The sequence below is a fragment of the Malus domestica genome, chromosome 10 (assembly GCF_042453785.1).
Source record: "Malus domestica chromosome 10, GDT2T_hap1".
NCBI lineage: Eukaryota > Viridiplantae > Streptophyta > Magnoliopsida > Rosales > Rosaceae > Malus > Malus domestica.
Genome location: NC_091670.1, coordinates 41,177,810 through 41,197,680, shown reverse-complemented (window position 1 = coordinate 41,197,680; position 19,871 = coordinate 41,177,810). Strand labels below are relative to the sequence as shown.

At 37.3% G+C, this 19,871-nt stretch overlaps 1 long non-coding RNA gene across 1 annotated transcript; it reads right to left on the bottom strand.

Moving 5' to 3' along the window:
• Positions 1 to 9,152: 9,152 nt before the first annotated feature.
• Positions 9,153 to 10,245, bottom strand: LOC108170329 (uncharacterized). Its single transcript, XR_001786689.3, has 3 exons — positions 9,854 to 10,245; positions 9,676 to 9,761; positions 9,153 to 9,568 (listed from the first exon to the last, which is right to left on the bottom strand). It is a non-coding gene; the product is annotated as an uncharacterized lncRNA (long non-coding RNA).
• Positions 10,246 to 19,871: the final 9,626 nt, after the last annotated feature.

Below are 19,871 nucleotides of genomic sequence, written 5' to 3'. Positions count from 1 at the left end.
CCCCTTTCTAGTTTTTTATTTTTTTTGGGTAAACCACCCCTTTCTAGTTTCTACCTTCCGTTCCGTTTTATCTTCACTCTCTCTCTCTCTCTCTCTCTCTCTCTCTCTCTCTCTCTCTCTCTCTCTCTCTCTCTCTCTCTCTCTATTCATAGCACCATCGCCATGGACATCAGTAATCAAGACTCATAATTCACTGTTTTTCTTTCTAATCTCTTTATTTTTCCCCTTTGATTGCAATTTTCCACCGATATGCTATTAGAAATTTTCCCTGCCTCTCTTCATGTCTAGGTTCTGAAAAAAAATTTATAAAAAAAACCAAGAACTATTTTTGCATTTTTTTTCCTATTAAGAACTCCATGGAATTAATGATAACAAAATCCAGGAAGAAGGTTGGAGATGGAGGCTGTGAACAGAAATAGAAAGAGGAGAGAGCATAAGTGAATAGAAGAAAATGGTGGTACTGCGTCGTTTTTGTGATTTATTTATGGTCGTTTGATTTGTGTGAACGAGCAGGATTTAAGGGTCTGTCAAACCGTAGAAAAGAGATCCTGCGAGGATCTCAGACTCAGTCCCGCCACTTATTGTCTATTATTCCACCCACTTTATAATAGGAAAAGGATCCAGCGAGATCTTAGGGATCCTATGATTATGACCGTTTATCGTATATTGTGCGGTCAAAAATCATTTTAACATTTAAAATAAATATAAATAATATATAACGAAAATTGACCGCCCAATGTACTATGAACGGTTGCCGGATCCTTTTCCTTTATAATGAAAGTTTTAATGACAAGCTTACCTTATTGCAAAATTTCATAGAAGGAGACATAATAAAATATAAAGAAAGTGTTTTTTTTTGGGACTGGAGTGACGTAGGTAGCTCTGCGTCTCTCTGTCTCTCTCTGATGCACCACCGATCCTCACAACTTAACCAATAGCAGAGTTAGGATTTTTTTTTTTTGGGTGGGCTAGTTGAAATTAGTACTATAAAATCATATGTTTATTTTTTAATCAATAAAAAAAATGACAATAAAATATAAACAATTCTTAAAATCATAACCCTAACTGATAACTTCATGACCATATAAATAATTAACATGCTAAATAAACCAAGAATAAGTAAATAAGGCGATTAAGAACATATCGAAGGTTGCATTCATTGGAAAATTACAATGAAAAGTAAGGAATTGTAGAGATAGGGATTTAATTGTGAACTAAAAGAAAATTCTTTTTCTTTTCTTGAGTAAGAAGTACGGAGGCTAAATCGCATAGGGTAAATAGTCTTTTTCTTTAATGAATAGGATAGAAGGGGGAGGGAAGATAGAACTAATTATTACTTGGGAGTAGGATTCTCTCCCTTTTTTTTTCCCTCAGCTTTCCTTACCTCCTAATTGAAGGGTCACGATTAAGACACGTCAACATCTTATATTAATTTTTTTATAGCAAGAGAAAGACAAAATAAAAGAATGTGAGAGGGATGAGATAGAAGGAGATGGAAAGATGAGATGAGAGAATCCTAATCCTTTAAAATTGGGGAGAAGACAACCTAATAAATAAGATTTTACTTGTCAAATCATTTTCGGATGTGTCAGATTTTTACCTTACCTTTTGGATATATGAGAATCATGTGGTATCTGCACAATTTTCAGCCTTTGAATTTGTGATTTGAGCTGCTCTTTGATATCATCGTCATCAATCGAGGTACCTTACACAGAGAACAAACATGCATGATGTTTGTACCATACTTAGGGCCTCCGTATTTAGATCTCGTATAAATACTCGGAGGACTCAAATGTAATTATGTAATAAACGAATGGGCAAATATGTAATAAGTGAGGAGCCCTTATTCTATTAAAGGACCCCTCACTCTCCTCATTAGGGGAGGCCAATTCTTAGGCCATGGGAAGAGCTCTCTCACCCTCAGAAGCTCTCACCCTCTCATCCTCAATCCTCTTAGAGAAATACAATATCAGTGTGGATGTAGCCCAAACATTGGGGTGAACCATGATACATCTTGTGTTATTTACTTTCTTGCAGATTCACGGTCGAATTTATGTTGTTCCAAGACCTCCGGTTTTGTGCATCAACATTTGGCGCTGTCTGTGGGAATCGATATGAAAAGTTGTGTCGGTTCTCTTTCATTTTTTCACCTCTGCCGTGAATCTGCGCCAGCTTTCATTTTCTGATTTTTGTCAGCTTTCATTTAGTGAGTACTACGCCAACTTTCATTTTCTGATTTCTGTGAGGACCAGGAGAGAGAAGAAAAATAATGTGTGGGTTTGAGCCATACACCACCTCAACACTCCTTTATTCTCTTATCTGTTTTGCGTCTCGGCGGCGGGTGCATTGGCTCATCTACAGGGTGATGAGTGTCACTCTTCCAACAGCAAATCTGGACAAGGCTTTTATTGATTCTTGGTTCCACCATTCAGCATGAAATCAAGACCAAAGGATGGTTAGCATTCTATTATGCCTCTTTGTTTCAGAGGCAAAGCAGAAGCACATTTTTTGCATTTTTCCAAAGGTGAAGGCAACAGACTACATTAAAGGGAACACAAGCCCTCAAGAGAGCCTAAGCCCACCAGAGAAGAGGCTGCATCGAGCATCTAAGGGATCCGTCTGAAATATCGGTATTTTTTGTAACGTGTTTGCCCAACACCGCAAGAAAAATCTCGTCAAGAGGGTCCGATTCTTGAGCTTTCGCGCAGATTGAAGCATCGTGGACCTAACTGGAGTGGGCTGTACCAGCATGGAGATTGTTTTTTTGGCTCATCAGAAGTTGGCCATCATTGACCCTGCCTCTAGTGATCAACCTCTCTACAACGAGGACAAGTCAATCGTTGTCACGATGAATGGAGAGATTTACAACCATGAAGAGCTGAGGACATAAGATCTGGCTAGATACATTCATGCTCTACTTTCACTTTTCATTTTCCTGGGGTTTCATCAAATCGCACTCCCGACACCACTCTCCTGTCAGCCCCTCAACCCGACCCGACTCCAACTCGGCCCTGAACTCCCTTGACGAGTTCGTAGTGAGCTCCAACTCGGCTCTCTCTCTCTTGCTTATGAACTCAGCTCACTCTGTCCCAACGATTCAACTCGGTGATGGCGGTTACAACTGTTCCGAGTTCCCATCTTCACGACGACTTATCCGCCATTGGATTATCCTCGTTTGAGCTCTTTTAGGACTTGTTTCACCTCCTAGTGTTGCTCTGTGTGTCAAGGTTGTGCTCGTCAAGGCTGTGCAAACCCCCGTGGTGGCGAGCTCTGATTGGTCAGAAAACGCTGAAAACGGCAAAGTGTAAAGTGCAAAGTTCAAACAGAGGGAGCACTGAGCAGAAAAGAGAAAGCAAAAAGAAAAAAAGAAAAAAAAGCAGAAAAGAGAAAGCAAAAAGAAAAAAAAAAACAAAAGAAGAAAAGAGCAAGTCGGCCACGGCGATGGGAAGATGAACTCTGGTGTTTTCTTATGTTTTCTCAGTATTATGGGCTGTATTCTTGACTTTTTCTCTTGTCAGCTTTTGGTGGCTTTCTTATGTTTTCTCAGTATTATTGACTTTTTCTTGCCACGGTTTCCCTTTCTTTTCAGAGGCTGCTAATGGTAGAAAATTAAAGATAGTGAAAGAGAGAGAGGGGAAGAAGAAGTTTGGAAAAGCAAGAGAGTTTGAGATGAATGGAGGCTTCACAAACTCCACTCTCTTCATGATCTCACTGTCGGTGGGTTTCCTGACCTTGTATCCTTCCCAAAAGAGTACCTTCTTCCCAACAATATAACATCCTTCATCATCCAAAGACTTCCAGATCTTGGATCCATATCGGAGGTGCTCGGAAATCTCTCATTGCTTCAAAAATTGGTCATCATGAAGTATGATAAGCTCCAATATTTGCTAAAAAAAGGGCTACCAGCAACGCTTTGTCACCTATCAATTCATTGCTGCCCTATTTTGCTGCATCGGTGGCTGCAATTGAGAGCCTGGCCAGGAGGTTCTATGGGTTGCAGTACCAACCAGAAGTGCTTAGTCGTGACTCATTCCCTGCATCTTCTTTACAGGGTGGTAGCAAATCATTTTCTGAGAAAGCAAAAGGAGAAAGCCATGTGAAATCATTTTCTGAGAAAGCAAAAGGAGAAAGCCATGTGCTCGCGGTTTCAGGCATGTGAAATCATTTTCTGATTTCTGAGAAAGCAAAAGGAGAAAACCATGTGAAATCATTTTCTGAGAAAGTGAAAAGAGAAAGTAAAAGCAAAAGCAAAAGCAAAAGCAGAAGGCAAAAGAAGATAAAAAGAAGCAGACATAATTGTCGTGGTGATGGCATGCAGAAAAGAGAATTATGGGCGTGACCCATTGAGCAGAGGGTCGGATTTATTTTTCTTATCTTTCGGAGACATCTGTATAAACCCCATCAGAGGGTAATTAAAAAAAAACGGCAAGCCCAAAATAATGGGCTGGAATGTTATGTGGAGGGCGAAGGCCCATATGCCCAAAAGAGCCAGACTCGCTATTATCACCAACCAGGTGATCAAAAGTACGCCCAGTACTCCAAAAAATTATTCGGCAGTCTGCCGCCATTATCACCAACCAGGTGATCAAAAGTACGCATAGTACTCCAAAATTATTCGGCACCCTACCGCTATTATCATTAACCAGGTGATCAAAAGTATGCCCAGTACTCCAAAATTATTCGGCACCCTGCCGCTATTATCACAAACCAGGTGATCAAAAGTACGTCCAGTACTCCAAAATTATACATGAGCATCACTCATGTCAATCATACATAAACATTCATGAGCATCACTCATGTCAATCATACATAAACATTCATGTCAACATTCATGAGCATCACTCATGTCAACATTCATGAGCATCACTCATGTCAACATCCATAAGCATCACTCATGTCAATCAACATAAACATTCATGAGTATCACTCATGTCAATCAGCTTCGAAAGCTTCATTTACAGAGTTCCAGCTTCAAAAGCTTCATTTACAGAGCTCCAGCTTCAAAGCTTCACTTTAAAAGCTTCACCTACAAAGCTTCAGTGCATGGTATACAAATACCGCTTCCGAACAACCACCACTTCGGCCCATACATGGATTCAATTTGAAGTTTCTAGCCAACAAACTCTATTGACTGAAGACTTGGGGGACTACACTATGTACCATATATTGGGCTTCCTTAACTGGGCCTCATGAAAAATACTTGGGGGACTTAGTCCATTATTTATGTATTGAGGAGCGAACCCTTATTATATAAAATGGACTCCCTCACTTTCATTAGAGAGCATCCATTATTCATGTACTGAGGAGCGAGCCCTTATTTTATAAAAGGGACTCCCTCACCTTCATTAGAGAGCATTGCTGCCAGCTGAGCAACCTCCTCGCTGCGAGCATCACTCCTAACCCATTATTCATGTACCGAGGAACGAGCCCTTATTTTATAAAAGAGACTCCCTCACCTTCATTAAAGAGCATCGCCGCCAGCTGAGCAACTGCCTCGCCGCGAGCATCACTCTTAGCCCATCACTTATGTATTAAGGAGCGATCCTTTATTCTATAAAATGGACTCCCTCACCTTCAACACCACAAGCCGAGCCAACCAAAGAAAAATAAGCCACAAACCGAGCAGCCTCGCAACATGTGCCACTTCTAGTTGAGCATCACTTCAGATTGAGCACCGCCTCATATCGAGCATCAGTTCAAGACAACATCTAGTTACTTCGGCCCACACATGGACTGAATTTCAAGTCTCTAACCAAAAGACTCTTTTGACTGAAGACTTGGGGGACTACTATTTGTACCAAACTTAGGGCCTCCGTATTTAGATCTCGTATAAATACTCGGGGGACTCATATGTAATTATGTAATAAACGAATGGGCAAATATGTAATAAGTGGGGAGCCCTTATTCTATAAAATGACCCCTCACTCTCTTCATTAGGGGAGGCCAATTCTTAGGCTATGGGAAGAGCTCTCTCACCCTCAGAAACTTTCACCATCTCATCCTCAATCCTCTTAGAGAAATACAATATCAGTGTGGACGTAGTCCAAACATTGGGGTGAACCACGATACATCTTGTGTTATTTACTTTCTTACAGATTCATGGTCGGATTTACGTTGTTCCAAGACCTCCGGTTTTGTGCATCAACACATGAGACATTTCTGATTCATCTCTATCTAATCTGCGCTCTGGACAAGAACTAAACGGGACGAAGGTTGAACTTTACCTCTAAAGTGTTATTGGGGCAGGATTTAGGACAAAGATCTGACATGCACATATTAGGGATGAGAGAGAAACTTTGTTCAGCTAGTACCATCATCTCTCTGCAATGGACACCCGTTCCCCAACTCTCCTAAGGATGCAATTGGGGCTTCGGGTTTCAGGAAGCAAGCGGAAACGAAGTGTGTTTCCAACCCCACCCTTTCTACGATGGTCGATACGTGCACAGTTGAAGGGTTGGCAATTTCGTAAATAACCAAAATTTCCAATCTGAAACTGAAGAGGTGGTGGCAATTTTGTAAATAGCTCAAAATCCACGTCAAGTAACTGTTCATTTGAACAATGCAATTGAAAACCTTATTTTAACTAAAGTAATTGTAAAACTACTTTTATGACACATTGGCTGCAATTGAGGGTTTTTTTTTAATATATTTTTTAATTTAGCTATTTAGTACTACAGTTTAGTGGTATTTTTTTTCACTTGTAAGTGAAAGGTCTTAGGTTTGATCCTCGTCAAATGCGAATTTGAACCACATTCTTGCTAGTTCATTGTGAGATTAAGCCTATCCCCTTTCCCTTAGAGAAAATAACATCGTTCAACAAAAAAAAAAATTGTATGAAATTCTAGAGGCATTATTTTCGATCCAACAAATATTCAACATGTGCAACACTACTTTAGGCGAAATATTTTGGTGGCAACCATTCTACGGCTAGGGGATGACTTGGAAAGTTCAAAGGTGGTCAAATTGGGATTTGGATCCTCTTCAGATCCACTTGATCTGAGCTTGCGGATCAAGTGATTTGGGCCGTCAAAATTTGATCAAACGGCTACAAACAGGGGGCCCCTCTAAAAGTTATAATAATTGTAGTCGTTTGATCAAATTTGGACGGCCCATATCACTTGATCTGCAAGCTCAGATCCTTTGGATCCGAAGAGGATCCAAATCCCAATTTGATCAAACGACTACAATTATTATAACTTTTATTTTATTTATCAATGAAAAAGCAAGTTGATAATGAATAAATTCAAGCTCAAATCCTTTGGATCCAGAGAGGATCCAAATCCGTCAAATTAACTCTTTTTTTTTTATTTATAAACCAAATAATCATAATTATGCCCACCCCAGACCCGGATCATCTCCACGTCTCTTTAATTATGAGGATATGACAGATCCTTGAATCTTGGCCGTTCACACAGATCAAACAACCAGAAATTTTTTATTTATTTTTTACACGAAACAAGGTTGCCTTTGTTGAGTGTTAATAAATGACAGCTCAACATTGGTTAGTTAATGAGGCTGTCATGTCATACTAAAGTTGTTAATTAAGTTGTTAAAAAGATTAGTTAGTCGTTAGAAGTGTAAGAATGAAGCTTTAAGCTAGATGTATGTGTGTACAAAAATTCTGTAATTGTGATGATCCATTTCATTAAGTCTGAAATACACTTCATACAATTTACTCTCTCTCTCTCTCTCTCTCTCTCTCTCTCTCTCTCTCTCTCTCTCTCTCTCTCTCTCTCTCTCTCTCTCTCTCTCTCTCTCTCTCTCTCTCTCAAGTTTTTCATTTTCTTACATTCCATATTGTTCTTTGATTCTTTCTCAATGTAGTTAATAACCTCACTCCCTTCTAGTTTCTTTCTTCCGTCCCATTTTATCCTCTCTCTCTCTCTCTCTATTCGTAACACCGTCGCCATGGATACTAGTAATCAAGACTCATAACTCACTGTTTTTCTTTCTAATCTCTTTATTTTTTCCCCTTTGATTGCAATGTGCTACCGATACGCTATTAGATTTTTTTGTTACGCCATGGATACTAGTAATCAAGACTCATAACTCACTGTTTTTCTTTCTAATCTCTTTATTTTTTCCCCTTTGATTGCAATGTGCTACCGATACGCTATTAGATTTTTTCCCCGCCTCTTCATGTCTAGGTTCTGAAAGAAAAAAAAAATTTTAAAACCCAAGAACTATATTTACATTTTTTTTTTCCTATTAAGAACTCCATAAAATTAATGATAACAAAATCCAAGAGAAGGTTGGAGATGGAGGCAGTGAACAGAGATAGAAAGATTTAAGGGTCTATCAAACCCGCAGAAAAGACATTCTGCGAGGATCTCAGTCCCGCCACTCATTGTCTATTATTCCACACATTTTAATGAAAGTTTTAATGACAAGCTTACCTTATTGCAAAATTTCTTAGAAGGAGACATAAGAAAATATAAAGAACGTGTTTTTTTTGGGGACTAGAGTGATGTAGGCAACTCCGCGTCTCTCTCTATCCAATGCACCACCGATCCTCACAACCCAACTCAAAATCAAGCAAAAGACCCAAGATTTAAGTTGCTGCTTCATTTAGGTGTTTGAAACTCACATCACAATTAATATTGAAGAGAAATTCGATTGAGCAAATATATTATGCAATTCTTGAATTTAAGAATCGATTTATGGCATAAACGCAAATAGTGGGAAACATGTAACAAATTATTATGGGAGTTTTAACGAAAAGCCCAAGGTACTGTTCACTTTAACGAAAAACCACATTTTTACACTAAAAAGTCAAACCTGGTACTATTCACTTTACCCTTTATTTTGTCCTTATCATTAAAACTCAAAGTTTTCAAGCCTTTTTCATTAGTTTTCCTTTAAAACTTTGGATTTGTCGGCAATAGCACGGATACCAATTTAGGTATTCTTTAGATGGGTTTTGTGATTTGGTCGACAAAATTAGATAAGAGTTTAATGAACCATAAAAAAGCTTACTAAAGTTGGTCTTCAAAGAGCAAAAGATTAATTGTATCTGGTTTTGTTTGTTTGTTTTAATTAGATGCTAGAAGGCTTAGTTTATTGATTTAAAAGGTTGCGAAATTGAGAAGCGATGAACTTACCAATAAATTCTTCAATATTGAGTTTACACTACAAAAAAAATGAGCACTGCGCATAATAAATTATATGTGCCCTTTGAGATCAAAAAGCACCAACAATTGTGCCCATAGACCAATAGCAACAATGCAGCTACTATCTTTGGGTCTGTGCCCTCTATGGGCGTCACCATTGATTAGAGGGCACGATACAGCCATGTGTGCTCAAACATTGAGCACAAATAAGGTTTTTTTTGTGTCCTGTTCTGACACCTGTGTCAGATGCCATTTCAGATTCATGTTAGCACAATTTTTGTAATTGTGCCTTATCAATTAATTTTTTTTTTTAAAAAATAACAAATTCGAAATACCCTACAATCTAAAACAAACATTTGAAAACGTATATTCATCCTTTCAGGCAATCATCCTTCCGGTGGAGGCGCCTGTGCTCCACGCGCCATCCACAACAGCTCCACGCACAGCGACAGTGCGACCTGCAGCCACGCCAGGGGTTTCAGAGTCCGTTTTGGTCCAAAACACAACCATTTTCAACAATTCAAAAGCTAAAACAAAGCTACAAAGGTAAGTATTCGAAATTTACCTACTTCAAGGCCATTGAGTGGCCGGTGATAGCCTAAAATCATAGCCCTCGCTGGAAATCAGGGGAATTTGTCCCCTAAGTTGAAACTGCATCCAAACTTAACCAAATCAGGCATGCAGTGCACGAAAGCGTCTCTAAACAACTTAAAGAACCTAACTAAGGTGTTTTCAAGACTCACCCATACTGAATTCGACGGAAAATCTCGCCAAGGAGTCAAGCCGCGACGGACCTTGTCATTTCATCGCGTCGGTTTCGATTTTCAGAAAGCAAAAGGTAAAGGGGAGTCTGCAGAGAGGAGAGGAAGGTGACGCTGGTGGTTGCCTCGCCGGAGATCGCCAGCTCCGCCGCCGTCATTGCTTATGTGCTTCTCTGTGTCAAGGAAGAAGCCGAGAGGGAGAGACAAAAAGATTGTGAGAGAGCGAGGGTGGCATGTAGTGTTTGGGTGGTGGCAAGGTTCGCCGGAGTGGCTAGTTAGATGGAGATGGATGCTGAGGTTTTCTGTGCAGTGAGCACAGAGATGGTGAAGGAGATCACAGAGAAAATTATGAAGAAGTAAAGTGAGAAAGTGAGAGAAAGGGTTGCGTGAAGGAGGGAGACAGAAGAGTGATGCAGTGCAGAGAGGAGTAGAAGCATGGGGAAGGGTGAAGACCCACGTGGGTGGGTCCTTGTTGCATTTGTGCCGGGATAGAAAAAAGATGGAGGAGCACAAAAATCCATCATAAAATTAATAAAATAATAATTTAATACTATTATATATATATATAATTAGGTGGGAAGGGTGAAGACCCACGTGGGTGGGTCCCTGCTACATGTGCTTGTCGGGAAAGTAAAATGGGAGAAGCTTTGGCTTCTAGAATACTCCTTCCCAAAATTTTACCATTTTGCCTTCTAATTTTAAAAATTCGTAACTTACTCGTTCTAATTCCGAATTCACATCAGTTTGTAACCACGCGTTCATTACGATAAGTATTATTTAAATAGAATATAATATTTATCACCATTAATAATTCAAATTGATTGCAACTAGATATTTTCACAAATTGTAAACAAGAAAAAAATAGTTGGGAATAGGAAATATTAAATGTAAAAGACACGAAAATATAATTTTTTTATTTAAACATATTAAAATAGAGGGCACAAAAGCCTTTATTGTGTTTGTGTAAATTAATAAAAAAAAAATTTCATCCCTGACAAGCAAGCTGGACACAAAGTTTGGTGTTCAAATTTTAGTAGGCACAAATACCCGACACAAACTAATGTGCCTTTATGTTAGAGGGCACATTTGAGGTATTTTGGTGCTCAATGGAATTTAAAAAGCACAAATATATATTTGTGCTCAATGAAAATGAGAAGGGCACCAATCAATTGTGTTCTTAGCCCATTTTTCTTGTAGGGTTAACGAAGGGATTACTGGTTGGATTCAAGGAAAAAACAATATTGGACTGTTTAGGCTATTTAAGGAATAATGGTAAGTGTGGAGATAACTTTGCTCTCTTTTTACTTTTAATTGGGGGTGTAAATATAGAAGGGGGGGGTAAGAAATAAGAAGGTGGACATTGTAACAGTGTTAAGTAATCATAATCATGGTTATAATAATTGATCAGTTGAATAAAGAAGGAAAAAAAAAAAAAACTAGAACATAAGTACAAAGCATGCAAATTGCTACCAGATCCGGACCGGAAGAGAGAAAAGGTTAGATCAAGAAAAATAAAGTATCCTCGTTTTTTTCACGATTCCAAAAGAATGAGGATCTTCTTCGGATTCTATTTTTGAGGATTCTATCGATTTTTCAATCATATTCGTTTATCGTATATCGTGTGGTCAGAAATTATTGTAAATTTTTTTATTTAAAATTAAATATAAACAATACTTGATCAAAATTGATCGTACGATGTGTGATGAACGAATGTAATTAAAGGATCTCTAGAATTCTCATAAAAAAAATTCAAAGAGGATCCCTATTCGATCCGAAAATATCTTAGTTGTTGAATGGCCATGATTTGAGCAAAGTCATTATCATGTTAGGATGTGATTTGTCAATGAAAAAGCAAGTTGATAATGAATAAATTCAAACTCTCAACGTACAATTAACCGGCTCGATCATGCAGTGACCCCAACTTTTAGTATTTTTTTTTTAATTTAATGATAGCGAGATCAAAATTTTAAATTAAGTTTTGTAAATCAAATGATGTGAAGACTTATTATTGGATTATTGTTAAGTGTCAATTAACTTGCTTATTTTCTATTGATGACACATCATTTGATTTATAAATTTAATCTCTCTAATATTGTCCTTCCTTTTTTTTTTTTAACGAGGGACCATTAATTACTTGATTCTTTGAATTGTACATACATAAATTATTTGTTTGTTGTAGTACATTAGACCATCTCTAACTCTTGGGCTAAAAGCCAAATTTTTTAGCCCGGAAAATTTAGCTTTTAGCCCAAAAACATCTTTTCTGCTCCAACTCTTCTGCCCTAAAATCTTAGCTCGGAATTATTAAAGAATGAACTTAGACTAATTTTTTTCTTAAATCAATTTTAAAAAAATAAATATGTAGATTATTGTAAATTAATTTTATGAACATTTTAATCTAAAAAGATTTAAATTCCGATAAACATTTGGCATTTAGCCCGGGTTTGAAGGTGGTCTTAGTACACCACATAATGTGATGGTGCTCATATTTCCTTTTTTACTTTTTACCTTTTCCCTCTCCCTCTCTCTGGCGTAAACAGACGGCGCCCATATTTTCCTTTCCTCCCCACCATTTTGCAAGCAACAACCCATGATTTCATGGGTTTCCGTCTCATACCCGGGCTATACCCTCTAGTGCGACTAGACCCGCGATGGTGGGTCGGATCCACCTCCTACACCTGCGGCCGGATTTCCTTGGAGGGATTTAATTTTTGGAATACGACAAATGGCTAGCCAAATGGATACAACAGAAACCCAAGCACAAATTTAGCTTAAATTTAAAAAAATGCTTGGAATACTCTATTTTATAGACAACGTGTAGATCAGGTAGGATCTACTTATATTGGTGAGCTTTATTTATATTAAATAGTTCACATATAACTTGTAAAGTTTAGTTTCTCTAATCACTTTTATAATTTTGTTTAATTTTCTGGTGATGTTTTATAGAGCTGTATGGTGATGAAAAGTCTGCAAGTACTACGTACGAATGTGAAAAAGGAAGATGCATGGAATGGGATATCAATGTAGCTTTCACTCACGGGGCTCATAATCATCAATGTCTAACAAAAACAATGAAAGGTTCACAAAGTTAAGGTTTAGGGTTGTTGTTCTTCGTACGATAAGTAGTCACTAACCATTCAATTAAGAAAAGAAAAAACACGATGAAAGTCACTAACCACTCGTTTTTGTTGAAAGTCTTGCCGATTTTCTGGGTGTGTCAGAAGTGGGGCTAAGTGGCTACATAGAATTAGGGTCCACGTGAGAAAGTTAAGGTTTAGGGTTGCTATTCTTCGTACGATAAGTAGTCACTAACCATTCAATTAAAAGAAAACACACACACACACACGTTTTTGTTGAAAGTCTTGCCGATTTTCCGGTTGTGTGCGAAGTGGGGCTAAGTGGCCAGTGGCCACATAGAATTAGGGTCCACGTGATTCTCGTACACATGCATCATGATAATGTTTGAAGATCACAGATAAATGGACAAGGATTCTCTGCTCTCTTTGTTTCTGTATCCTCCTGTTTTGTGTGATCATGGTTAAACCATATCAACATTTTATATTTTTTTTTATAGAGATAATAAGACAAAAATGAATAGTAATATAAAATGTTGACATGACTTAACTGTGACCACACAAACAGGAGGATATGAGAGGGCACGAGAACAAGGAGGGCAAACAATCCCTGTCCCAGATATATAAATATGATGTGTCATTCCCTACAGTACTAAATATTCAAACACTACAAAAAAAAAATATGGCCAGCACAAAAAAGTTATTTGTGCCATGAGGCTTAAGGACACTAACATATGTGCCCTTAGAGCAAGTCCACCGGAGTGGAATTTGCCTAGCACAAAATATAAAAATCAGGCTGGGAGCCTGTCAATCCACTCCAGCCGACCCTTTTGCCTGGGACGCAGCCCAAGCTGGTCTCCAAGCTAGCCCAAATTTGACTGAGTAAGAAGCCGGCCTATTTGGCTGGCGCGTGCACGACAATCGCGCGTGGCCACGAGTAGGCGACAAGGTTGCAGAGGGCTGTCAACCCACTTGTGCTCCGGAGCCCCATTAGTGATGTGGCATGCTCATAGCCATTGGATTTCCAATGGCTAGTTATTCTAGACCGTTGGATTTCCAACGGTAAAAAAAAAAAATTAAATTTTACTTTTAAACTTGACCGTCCGATCACAGATCAACTGTCCACATTTTTTCTCCCAAAAAATTAAGAATTTCACTTTTAAAAAATACAGAAATTTTTTAATAAATTTAGATATTATTATTATTATTATTTTATTTTTTATAAATTCAGAAATTAAAAATAAAATTATTATTTTATAATAAATAATAATAATATTTTAATAAAATGGACAAGGCTATTTTTTGTTAGGGGTGGAGATGCTTTGGCCTATTACTGTTCCCTAGGGTCTATTACTGTTCACTTGAATGGATAAATGCGCTGGGTGCTAGCACAAAATCCTTAGAGGTGGACTTGCTCTTGTGTCAATAGCAATCAATAATGTAGCAACTAAAATGTTTTATGTGCTCTTTATGGGCGTGCTTCTTGATCATAGGACACACTATGGCATTTTGTTCGCAAAGAGTAGGGCACTATTGACAGCATATTTGTGCCTTAAATATTGATGCGAACTACTGTGCTCAAATTTTCATTGGCACAAATACATCATTTTTTTCTTTTTGGGCACTAACTAATGTACTTTTTGTTCAGAGGGGCACATTTGAGATAGTATAATGTTCAATAAAATTTAAAAAAAAGATATAAATGTTGTAAAATTGACAGTATGTGTATAGTGGAATAAAATAAATAAGACATAATATTTACGAGATTCGGCAAGTGTGTCTAAGTTCTCGGGGCAGCAGTAATATTTTATTTCATTATCTGAAATAATAGGAGTACAAAATAATTCTCACTATTTTCTCTTTTCTCTCTAGCCTAACTCACTGGTAATTTCTTCTGCATCTCTCTTTTTTCCTCTTCTCTTTATTTTTCTCCATAACTCCTCTTTCTTTCCTCTATATGTTTTTCTCTCATCTCTTTCTTCTTCTTCTCACTTCTTCCTTCCTTCGGTTGCTCTCATCTTATAGGCAAAAAATTACTATAACACTATTCACTTTACAAACTTTCGCCAAATGAATAGTGAAATACTATGCATGAATAGTAACTCATCCGTTTTTCTTCATATGAATAATAATTCATCTGATTTTTCTTTGGATGAATAGCAGCGAACTATTTATGTGGACCATCCATATATTATATTACACCAACAAATCAATTGTGTTCCTTGTCCATTTTTCTTGTAGTGAAAGTTCCAAATCTAGGTTTGGTAGTAACTGATGAGTAGATTTTATATTATATATTTAACCATATTCTTAGTATATTTTGGTTAATATTTTGATACTTTGAATTGTATTTCTAATATAGGACTTTCGATTTCATCTGAAGCAAAACGTGGTCAAATGGACGAATTTTGGAGTAATTCCAATTGGAGGACGTTCTAGAGTCACTTAGCTTGATCATATCAAAATTTGGTATTTTTCCACCAAGCGGTTATTTTCTGGCGATAAAATAAAGGAGCGATGTGCGCTGCTGAAAAATGACGTTTATGGGTTTAAATTGCGTTTTTGGAGCCCAAGATGACCTCGGATGGTTTCTTGGCCTTTGGGAGATGTGTTCAGAACTTCCTAATCTTTAAAACAAGTTATCTTGGGCCGGATTTGGAGGAGATATGAGGCTAAAACGTGGCTAGATAAGTACTTGGCAGATTCTCCTAGTTTAATTAGGGTTTTATTTTCTAAGATATTTTATTATTTTTCTTAGTTTCCTAATTGGAATAAGAGACCTATGTTTTAGGGTTTGTGGATGGCTTAGTAGATATATTGCTTTGCCGTCTACAGTTTTTCTCGACGCTAATTATTATTCAACTTCAGAGACAAAGAACTTTGCTAAGGTTCTTGGAGATTTTCTACTTTAAGGTGTTTTCAATCATTTTCTTAATAATATTTTCTATGATTTTAATTATGAATATGTGTAACTAATTCCTTTTGCTAGGGCGAAGCCTTGAGCCTTAGCATGAATATGTGATTTTTATTTAATTGCTTATGATTGATTGCATGCACACTTTGAATTATTAATCACCGGGATTAAAATTATCTAATTGTCTTAATGCCTGATCACCATTAGGATCTTTAGAAAAGTAATTTGATGCAATTTTGGTCGGAAGATTCCCTGAAATTGACGATGACTTCTTGTGATTAATAATTGTAATTTCACTTAGGATGAACACCACGTCTTAAGGATTGCTTGGTTTTTCAAAGGGTTTTCATAAAACATAATGAGTCTTTCATGTTCAGATTTGATCCGAACGTCCGGACGGGTTGCATGTTTGATATACGTTCTATGTTGGAGGTTCCAAGTAGAATATGAATTAGGAAAATCTAATCTTCAAAGTGGCATGTGTAGATCATAAGTAATTGGTAAAAGTTCATAGGATTGCTAGGTGATGGTGGAACCCTAGTGCTTTCTTAATTTGATTTCTCCAAAACTGGTTCCTTTTCTTTCATCTTTAATATTGCAAATTAGTTTACTTGTATTAATTTAATTTTTTTTTTAATTTAAGTAGTTTATGAAATCAATCATCTCAATTTCTACTTTACAATAATTAATTGGAATTTGGTTTGCTTCGAAGTACTTAATAATCCCTGTGGAGAACGACCTTGCGAGATCCGTTTATACTACAATAACCTTGTCATTCTTGCAAGTATTATAGGAGTTTTTAGCTTGTTTACGTGTGTAGTAAAATCCCTATCAGTAACCCATCCGTTTTTCTTCATATGAATTATAATTCATCTGATTTTTCTATGGATGAATAGTAACAAACTATTTATGTGGGTCATCCATATATTATATTACAACAACAAATCAATTGTGTTCCTTATCCATTTTTCTTGTAGTGAAAGTTCCAAATCTAGGTATGGTAGTACTTAACAAAGTTGTGGTATATATTTGATCACAATATTTCTTCCCACAAAGCCTTTGTGGGAAGTGGGGCTAAGTGGCCACATAGAGTTAAGGTTCCACATGAGTCTCGTACTCATACATCGTGATAATGTCTGAAGACCACATACATTAATATTATGTGTCATTCCCAACCGTTCTAAATAGTGAAACGTCAAAATTTATGTTTGGTAGTACTTAACAAAGTTGTGGTATATATTTGATCACGATATTTCTTCGCACCCTTCGTTTCCTTTTTCATGAAGGTCACGAATTAAACAGTTTATATGCTGCTGCTCAAGAACTTTAGTACTTTAAAGTAAACTGTTAGGAAATTTCATTTTACTCGCTTTAATGGAGGAGAGTAAGACTACAAATGTAATTCAATGATCATACATTTATGTGTAGTTCAGCTCACTTAATTTATCATCTTCTATATCCAATTTGACTTTCAGTATTCCTCCATGACTGAGTGTATATATACTTTCATATATTATCCATCTTATATATTATCCTTTCAGCTAATGAACACAAGGGGAATCCGCTAATGAACAACCACCCTAGATAACTTGCTAACTAAAGTGCTAATGATCTTCCATCTTTAATAATCTCTTTTAACTAGACAAAACGTAAGGGAGAGTACACAAAGAATGGAAAAAAAAGAGTCATCAAAATGGAGCATTTTCTCAGTAGAAATGAAGTTACGGAACAAAGAAGAAAGAAAAATGATAAATGATGGTGTAACTGTATTGACTGAGTTTTAAAGGACATTAAAACATTCCTATTGTTTCTATGCCTCCTTAAATTTGATTTTAATATATTTTTTTTCTTCAGTGTCAAATTTTTCCATTTAACTCGAAATTTAATTTTTGTGACACTTTACATGATTTTTGTCATGTCCACTTATCACTGACCATGTGACACAAGTATAAGATTACTCCTATGACATAAGTGAACTATTATTGATATTGTCTTCTCTCACGCCCTAATCCCGACGTACGTCCAGGATCGACACGTGACGTCACCAAATACCCATATATTTAACATACCTCGCCTTTGGGGTACAGACAAAGCACAACTCAAACTTCGAATTGTGTAGTGATTTTTCGTTTACTCTATGGCTGCATCTAACCTCTTTGTTAGACTGCCTAAGTACCCTCCAACGGAACCAAGCCATTCGTAGTTCACCATTTGTTAAACTCTGAACTTTTCATAAAACACTTCCTAGTAGAAAACATAGGGTACCACACTACACATCAACCATAAGCCAAACAAGAGTTGTCATCTTGCCATTCACACACACACATATGATTTCCAATATCATTCCACAATCACGTCAATTTAACTCATCCAATACACCAAAATGAAGGCTAGAGTGATATAGTTCGGTCGAAGCCTACATCTATGAAGAATGTAATTTCAGACCACTCAACGAAATCCAACAACATCGGGTTTCAGACCACTCAATGGAACCAAAATACCAAGTGGGATTCCGGACCACTTAACAGAATCCAAACCAGGATACGATTCTGGACCACTCAATGGAATTGTGGAGTAGAAGGGATTCCGGACCTCTTAACGGAATACGAGTGGATACGATTCCGGATCACTCAGCGGAATTGTGGAGTACAATGGATATCGGACCACTCAATGAAATCCAAAGCAGGATACGATTCTGAACCACTCAACGGAATCGCGGAGCACGAGGGATTCCGGACCACTCAACGAAATCCAAACAGAGCAAGGAACCAAACCACTCAACAGAACCCCAGTGAAACCCAATTCCAGACCACTCAACGGAACCAAGCGGAAGTTCAAGAAACATAACAACAGCTCGAAGAAACAAAACATGAATCAATTTACTCAATTTACAAAGGCTTAATGAAATGAAACAAAGCACAAGTACCAAATTTAGAACGGGTCAACAAAGCGGTAAATGAAACAATATCGAAGCAAACAAATCCCCATGACAATAGGTTAAAGGTCCACTACTAGCCCTCGCATTTCATAAACAATTCAACATGTATTTCAAATCACATTTCACAAATATTTCCAATCCACGAATCACATTTCATAACAACAGATCGATGGCCAAATATAAAAATACATTTTAATAGAAATCATATTTAATAAACCAAGTTATATCCACAAAGGATATTAAATACGAAACCAAGGTAATAACCATATCACATTTATTAAAGTCACTCACTAACCAATGTAGACCCACTAGACTTCACTTAGTCCCTAATAGTACTAATTTTAGTATTTAAAATGATTCGAGACATGTTGACCCAAAGTCAACTCTCAGTTAATGATGGGGTCCACAACCCTACGTAATTCGATCCGAAATATCCACTCACAAATTTTTGATCCGTAATTTCTCAAGAGTCTCATTTATCTTCTAGAACAATATCCTAAAATTTTGGAACGATTCAACGGTTGGATCTCTGCCAATTGCTAGAATTAGGTGGCAGTTAACAATTAGTTTTACAAACTTAAAAATTCAATTCATCAAGATCTGTATGTCGGATTCCTGATCCATCAGTTTCTAATGTCCTTAAATATTACGTGCTATAATATATTAAAGTTTGGTGACAATTCAACGGTCGGATCATCGATGGTTATAATGATCAAGAGGCAGACCCTAACGAAACTATGTTCGAATGATGGGATTTCATCCATCAGATGTTACATATGGAATCGGTGTATCAAATTTAGCCTAAAAGGGTCAAGTGGGTCCTTGGGCCACACGCCGCCGCCCCGACTCATTGGAAAATTCACCTAACTCCAAAAATTACCAAATTTTACAAATATGTAGAGCTCAATGAGGGAAACATTTTTCATACCTGGGATGAAGTCCAATTCGGGCGGGAAGATGCCTGAAATCGCCTCTATCTGCCGAAAACCCCTGAAATGGGTGCACTTTGATTTGTCTTCTCCGGTGCTCCACCACCCCCAAACTTTTTTGGGGTTTGTTCCTGGGCCCAAGAGG